We start from the raw sequence: 7,363 nt of genomic DNA, 5'->3' as shown, positions 1-7,363 counted from the left end.
AGTCTTGTTCTCAGAGCTGTGGGATATTTTGGGTCTGTTGCCACATTGTGCCAGTTTATATCAATGTGCACTGTTTAAAGGAGCTGATAGGATGTCACTAAAATATTTATCAAAATTCAAAGGGTGGGGGCTGACACCAAATTAAGTGAAACATGAAAATAACCACTCGCTCAAAATGTCAAAAGAAGGCATAAATAGCACAGCAAATACAAAAGAAGGCATGGATTGACAAATGTGAAGATCCTGCTGAACACTCATTCCACGTTAAGTGGGTAAAATGTGCCAAGGATTTTCGACAAGTAGTTAGTTTAACCGAAAGATGTATTATTGAAGGATGAGAAACCAAAATTTGGTCAACATATCTTTTATCTATAAAAGGTTATAGCCTGTTATTTAATAGCATGTAGTGTGATATTTTGCATGGCTTGAAACAGCACAGTGTTGCATTATATCTATGTTTTTTTCAATTTAGCGTACTCTAAAATGTTTAAAATGAAATCCGTGGCAGGCTAAGGTCTGAGTTTTACATTTTTGTCAAGTCAGTGGCTCAAGGAATGAAAAAGTCAAATTGTTCTGCCATGGTGTACTTTGGTCTGACGTAACAAAATATTGAGAACTTAAAATTGCTGTGTTTTTTTTAAATGTTTTTTCTTTAAAAAAGCCGTCAGACTAAACATTATTTTGCTAAATGTGAAGGAAAGAAAGTGTTGTTTACCTTTAATATAGTTTGGAAATATGTGATCTAGTAGAAAACGAGTGATTACCAAATAAATTTCGGTAACGGAAGTTACAGAAGGAAGGTAATATTTCATTTCTCTTCCAACTACTTACTTTTGGGATTACAAACCGTCTTAAATAACAATGCATATGACTTATTCTATTGAATTGAATTAATGATAAACAATTTTGGATGAAATTTTGGAATTTTTCGGTGGAACGAGGCTAAAAATGACAAAATGAGCAAAATAAATTAAATTGAAAGAAAAAAAATTAATAGATACATGGTAATCTGTTAGAATTCGTACAAGAATTGTAATACATGAATATTGTAAAGTCCATTCACAGAAAAGAGGGTTGAACTTGCGAAAACAGCTTCAGATAATCCACTTCCTGTTTTGTGTAACCTCCGTTACTTGAAAAAAAAAAATGAAAATAATCAAGATACCTGTCCCATTTTCATCTTATATTCCTAAATTGCCTCGAAATACTTCAAAGGAAAATAAACCTCTTCAAACTATGCAAAAAAACTCCGCGAACCATAAACTCAGCTAAAATTCCCTTATCACACTTGACAGAGAGGTATCTCACCAATGAAACCCTTATGAGGGTGTACTTATGACGAAATCTTCACCAGATGTCATCAAGGCTTGAGTTGTTTGATGGGGCAATCGCGTGACAGCATTTCCCGAAATTTACCTGACGTTTATCCCGTGTTTTAGAGACCGGACAAATTCTTGGTAACGGAAGTTAAAATTCTACCTTTTCTGTTAACTCGGAAAAACCAAACATACTTCATAATAATCCTCACTAGCTCCCCCGTCACCACAAAAATCAGCACGACCCACTTTTCATTTTTTCCTACTGTAATCTTAGTAACGGAAGTTACAACCTTAACTGTTCACCCTAAATCCTGCTATTGTGAGAGGGAATTTCTTTCCACAGGCTTTTGCTCTTCATTTTATGTATTGCGTACCAAAAAGAGCTAACTTAGTAATATTTACCCGATGCAAATCATTCGCAGTATTCATTTCTAGGCCATTTGTGATCTGCCCTCAAATCGGTAACGGAAGTTTCATAAAAATAGTGGACACCAGTTCACTGTAGTTAAAAGCAACAAAACTGACCTGCAGTGAGAAATGATCATGTAGGACTTTAGTTTAGGTCCCTCCCGAGACATTGGATTGATTAGTTTCCATAGTATAAGGCGACAAGCACAAATATAACGTAACCTTCTATACCCCACCCTCTCCGCGGACATAGCAAAATTGCATTTTTTGGACACTTTTGGCCTTGATTCCCTCAAAGTTACTGTCTACAGGAGCACAAAGGGGTACTGTCGCTATTTATTTGGGCATATTTTAAGTATTTTTCAGCGAAATGATTATGGGAAAACAATTTGAGTCCTCAAAACTTGCCATGGACACCAAAAAATGGTAATTTACCCACTTAACGTGGAATGAGTGTGAAAAGGAAGACTGAAAAGGATTGCAATGTGTTTTTTTTTGTCTGACAAGAAGCCCCAGTTTTGACATTCACAAGTTTTTTCTTAATTTCCATAGCAAAAATAAGGACGTGTTATTAGCATTATAAATAAAATGAGCTAGCCAGCCATGACAGCTCCTTTAATGATTTTACTATTTAAATCACCAAGAATCAGGATTTGCTAATTTCTCTAAAAAAAATAGCAACTTTCATGTCCATAAATGACTTTAATGGTACATTTTTCTCTCTTGAAGTAAATCAACAGATCATCTCAAGCGTCACAAAGATTGATCGCTCAATTGCTATCTCTTCACTTTTTTCATACAAACTTATGATATCACTTTTATATAATTCCTTTCTGGACAGTTATCTTGTCAGTCCTACAATAAGGCTATTTGTGTCAAATCATACCTTTGGGGGTGGGTATTCAGTAGGATTATTGAGAACAGCTACACAAGATCAAAGCTCCTTGGACTTGCTTCTTAAACTTGAAATTTTCTTCAACTTCCTCCAAGTCCTTAAAAGAAATCAAGCGAAATTCTGAGAATTCGTGAGGATTTTGCTATTCCCGGGGTTTCCCAGGAATCATTTTGAACGATTTATATAAGCTGTTTGCACTCTTGGCGGCGATTACAAGGACGTATTGTTATATACTGTTTTACTAAATACATCAGTGACGTATCCGTTCTAAAAGTAGCCTTAACAATTTAAGGTGACGAATGAAGCCTAAACAAGCATCCTATGTATAACAGGGAGCTTGGTTTAAGCTACGGCAACAGCACAGAGAAAAAAAAAACAAGAAAAGAGGAAGAAAGGAAATTCTAGGGATGTTAAATTTGGCAGCCAAACCTTTTTAGTTTAAGACGGGAAAGATAGATATGGTAGTAAGACAACACTGCATCACTTGTATTACTTTTCGTTTGTACTGAAAGTACTTCATAAAGTATTTTATAGATTATAGTTCTTTTTACTTATTCACTTATTAACTTGAGAATCTGAAGATTTTGAGGGCAAGGCCACTTATTCAGCCACAAAAAATGCTGTCATTTTCATAAAAGACACATATCAAGTGGCAATCATTTTAACTAACAGTGTTGTGTTCAATTATGACCGCGTGGCCTTGAGAGCCAGCGGCATGGAGAGCCGATACCCTGCGTAGCATTTTCCGCGCGGGTTTGTAAAGAAGAGATCCTGAGAAACAATTGTGATTGAATGGCCCGGAAACCCGGCGGTCTGGAAAACTGTAGAATCAAGTTTTTTGTTGTGTTCGATTATGATAACGTGGAGCGGAGAGCCAGCGGCCTGGAGAGATGATAACTTACGTACGTATAACAGGTGTTTCCGCGGGAGTGTGTAGAGAAGAGAACCGAAGAAAAAATTATGTTATGTAGACTTTTGAGTGGCCCGGAGAACCAAAAACAGTTGTGTTCGGCTGAATTTTGATTGAGTGGCCCGGAAAGCCAGCTTTCGGGAGAACTGTCGGATCACCATGTGGGTAATTGGCCCTAAAGCGGCCTAACATGGTAGCCGCCTCACTTAATTTCATAAGTCATAATCGGTGTCGAAACAATTTTTTTAACACCACACCCTGGCAAGACAGAATTTACGCTCTTAAAACGTAGCACCTTCTTTGGCCCCTTACAGGGAATACAATCTGGCGATACCGTCGTCAATTAAGGGGCCTTCACTCGTTATTTGGGTGTCGAAAGTGACAGTGGACTCAAATGGTTTAAACACGTTTCTGAATTGTCGAAATCGTTCACACAGAAACTCAACCTGTTGAAATCATTTTATTAGGGACCTTAAATTGGACGACGACGACGAGTAGAGTTACCGAGGGACTAGGCCGAGGACGTCGTTCACGGCGGGAAAACTAAAATGTTAAGCGCGCACTTGAACGTGGACGAGGACATGTAAACAAAACAGTGTTCACTTATCGTGAAAATCGAGAAACAGTCCGATAATTTTATCATGTCTTCTTTTCACGAGGTCCAAGATCAACTTCTTTTGAGAGTTATGTGGACGGTATTCTAGATGAAGATGAGTTTTTGCTACTACAGGAGCAATTTATGCTGAAAAATCCCAATTTCTCGTACGAGGAATTCGAGAGGTTTTCCCTCGATGAGATGAACGATGCCGAGTGCTTGGCAGAGTTTAGATTTAGAAAGCACGACTTGCAAATTCCCTTCTCAAACTCATTAATAATTCATTAAGAAAATACAAAGGAAATTAATGTTTAATGAGTGTTTGGAAATCGGATGAAAAACTGCTTAGTATTTGCATCCTTAATTTCTCCTTCAAAAATGATTTTGTTTGAGAAGAAATATCAAACATTCGACACAGTGTTTCATCACCAGATGAAACACCTCGAAGTTCGTCAAAAATACTCCGCTGCGCGTCGTATTTTCAACTCTCTTCTCGGTGTTTCATCTGGTGATGAAACATTGCATCTCATGTTTGATATATTACTTCAAATACTTGATAGCTTCAGATGCTATCAAACAAGTGTTGTTGACGGAATGGAAGGTCTCTGCATTCTTCTTAGAAGATTAAGTTATCCATGCAGATACAGTGACATGATTTCTCAATTCGGACTGCCAGTACCAGTTCTCAGTATGTCAGTAATGACGTCTTGGGTTTTATATATAACACTCACAGACACCGCATAACACAGTGGAACCACAATGTGATTAATCCAGCTGCATTACAGATTTACAGTAACGCCATTTGTAACGGCACCCGTGTGCCTTAGTTTAGTTTTGTTGTATTTTTAGCTATTTTCTTTATCGTAACCGCATTTTACGTCACAATGATTTTCCGCTTAAATACCGCTACACGTGCGGAGTTTTCTCTAAGGCTCACAGAAATTCGACCGGTAACCATTTCAAGCTGTATTCCTGTTGAACTCAGAACCTACTAGAGCGTTCGCCCCATCACGTCCTACAACGGGATCGCTGTAAAAGTTGGCTCAATAAACCCCAGCCTTGTGGAACCTGTGAGTCGCTTAGTTTTTCTCTTAGTTTCACGGATCTCTCCGACACCGGAGCTGATACCTCTACGGTCGAATTTCTGTTCAGTTAAGTCAAATCTCTGAACCATAAGTCAAGCAAGCTCCTGGAGCCCAGGTCAACCAAGCAAGCTCACCCAAGCGACAAGTCCGCCCCTGGAAACAATTGAGCAGTCAAGCGGGAACTCAACAAGTAAGTCCGTTCCTTTATTAACCGAACCGAAAACGAAAAGAAGAAGAAAAAGAAGAAACTATTGAGAAGAGGTGAAGAGCGCGTGCTCGGCGAGACGTTCTTAATCTATTGCAGAAAACTGAAGAACATGTTCTTAAAAACGAATCCAGTCAAAGAAGAACCTTTTGTAGACGTCGCCAAGAACCACGTTGCCTAATTACCCTTTAGTTAACGGTAGAAACAGAGTTTAGATCAAAACTACAGTGTCTCTGTGTTATCGCTCTGTCTAGCTTCTTGTGAAAAATACACGCGCTTCGCCATGGACAACTCCCAAAACGCCCAGCAAAAAACAAATCCAGGCGATACCCCAGAAACCCTAGACGAAACTAGCGATACTGGATTTAATGAAACTCTAGCGCATAATACACATTACACCCGAAAATACACCTCTAGCAACCCCTGAGAATGGCGAAACATCGGAAACACGTTCTAGAACTATGACAGAGGAAGGTTTTCAGTTCCGTTGCGAGCTTAAAGAAAAATTAGCGAAAGCCGCACACAAAAGTTTTCACGCTAATGATCCTAATGTCATAGCGTTCAACGCATTTTTTGGCCGGCAGTAAAGACTGCGATCAAATTGACAGGAAGCTCTAGGATATAATCGCTCTCGCAGAAAAAACGGAACGCGAATTAAACAGCTGGCTAGATCTCGTAAAACACACTCCGCGATCTGAACTTATCGTCGAACTGCTTTCTTCAATAAAAAAACTCTATTCAAGCAGTACAAATCGCCGCGTTTAATAGAGTATTAGCGCTAGACAAAGATGACATTGTCCGTGAGCGACAGCATGAGATCAAAATCGTCACGCACGTCACGACAATCGATAAATTTGTCAAATTCCGTTTCGTCGCGTTCGTCAAGGAAAGTTTCTTAACCGTCAAAGCGAAACGTGCAGTGTTAGAAGAGAAAATGAAATTCACCGATAAGATTGAAGAACAACGAAGGATCCTAAAAAAACTGAAAATGCAACAAGAATTAAATGAATTCTTAGCAGCGGAAGCCGTCTATGAGGAGGCGTTAAAAGAAGAAAAACCGCCCGGTAATGAAGAGATGCATTCAGAATTGCCGAAAGAACCCGAAAATATGATTGATAGATTTTTGAACCACACATGTCATCCCACCCTTTCGACCTTGGGAGTCACAATAGACAATAAGTTAAATTTCAACGAACACATCAACGACGTATGTAACAAAGCTAGTCAAAGGGTTGGGGTAATTATGAGATTGAGAAATCTAATTCCCACCACGGCAAAGTTAGTACTTTTTAAATCAGCTATCTTGCCATACTTAACATACTGCCACCTTGTTTGGCATTTTTGTAGGGCAAGCGATACTCGTAGACTCGAAAGAATCCAGGAACGAGGACTTACGGCTGTGTATAAGGACACTAAGTCCGGTTATCATCAGTTATTGAATAGGGCTAACTTGCCAACATAACAGGCCAGAGCCCCGATTTAAAAATAACCTACAATAATAATTTGGATAAATGACCGACATTTTAAAAGAGAGACTACCATCACCTCAGAATCTTGGGCGCGCCGCCTGTAAGCTCTGAGGGAGAGGGTAGCCCCATATTTTGGCCTATTTCATAACAAATGACAGTACAAAGATGAACTAAAATAATAATTTGGATAAATGACCGACATTTTAAAAGAGAGACTACCATCACCTCAGAAACTTGGGCGCGCCGCCTGTAAGCTCTGAGGGAGAGGGTAGCCCCATAATTAATTTGGCCTATTTCAAAAACAAATGACACTACAAAAATAACCTACAATAATAATTTGGATAAATGACCGACATTTCAAAAGAGAGACTACCATCACCTCAGAATCTTGGGCGCGCCGCCTGTAAGCTCTGAGGGAGAGGGTAGCCCCATAATTAATTTGGCCTATTTCAAAAATAAATGGCACTATAAAAATTA

Source organism: Porites lutea, chromosome 3 (assembly GCF_958299795.1).
Source record: "Porites lutea chromosome 3, jaPorLute2.1, whole genome shotgun sequence".
In the NCBI taxonomy this organism is placed as follows: domain Eukaryota; kingdom Metazoa; phylum Cnidaria; class Anthozoa; order Scleractinia; family Poritidae; genus Porites; species Porites lutea.
Note: the sequence above shows the minus strand (reverse complement) of the source record.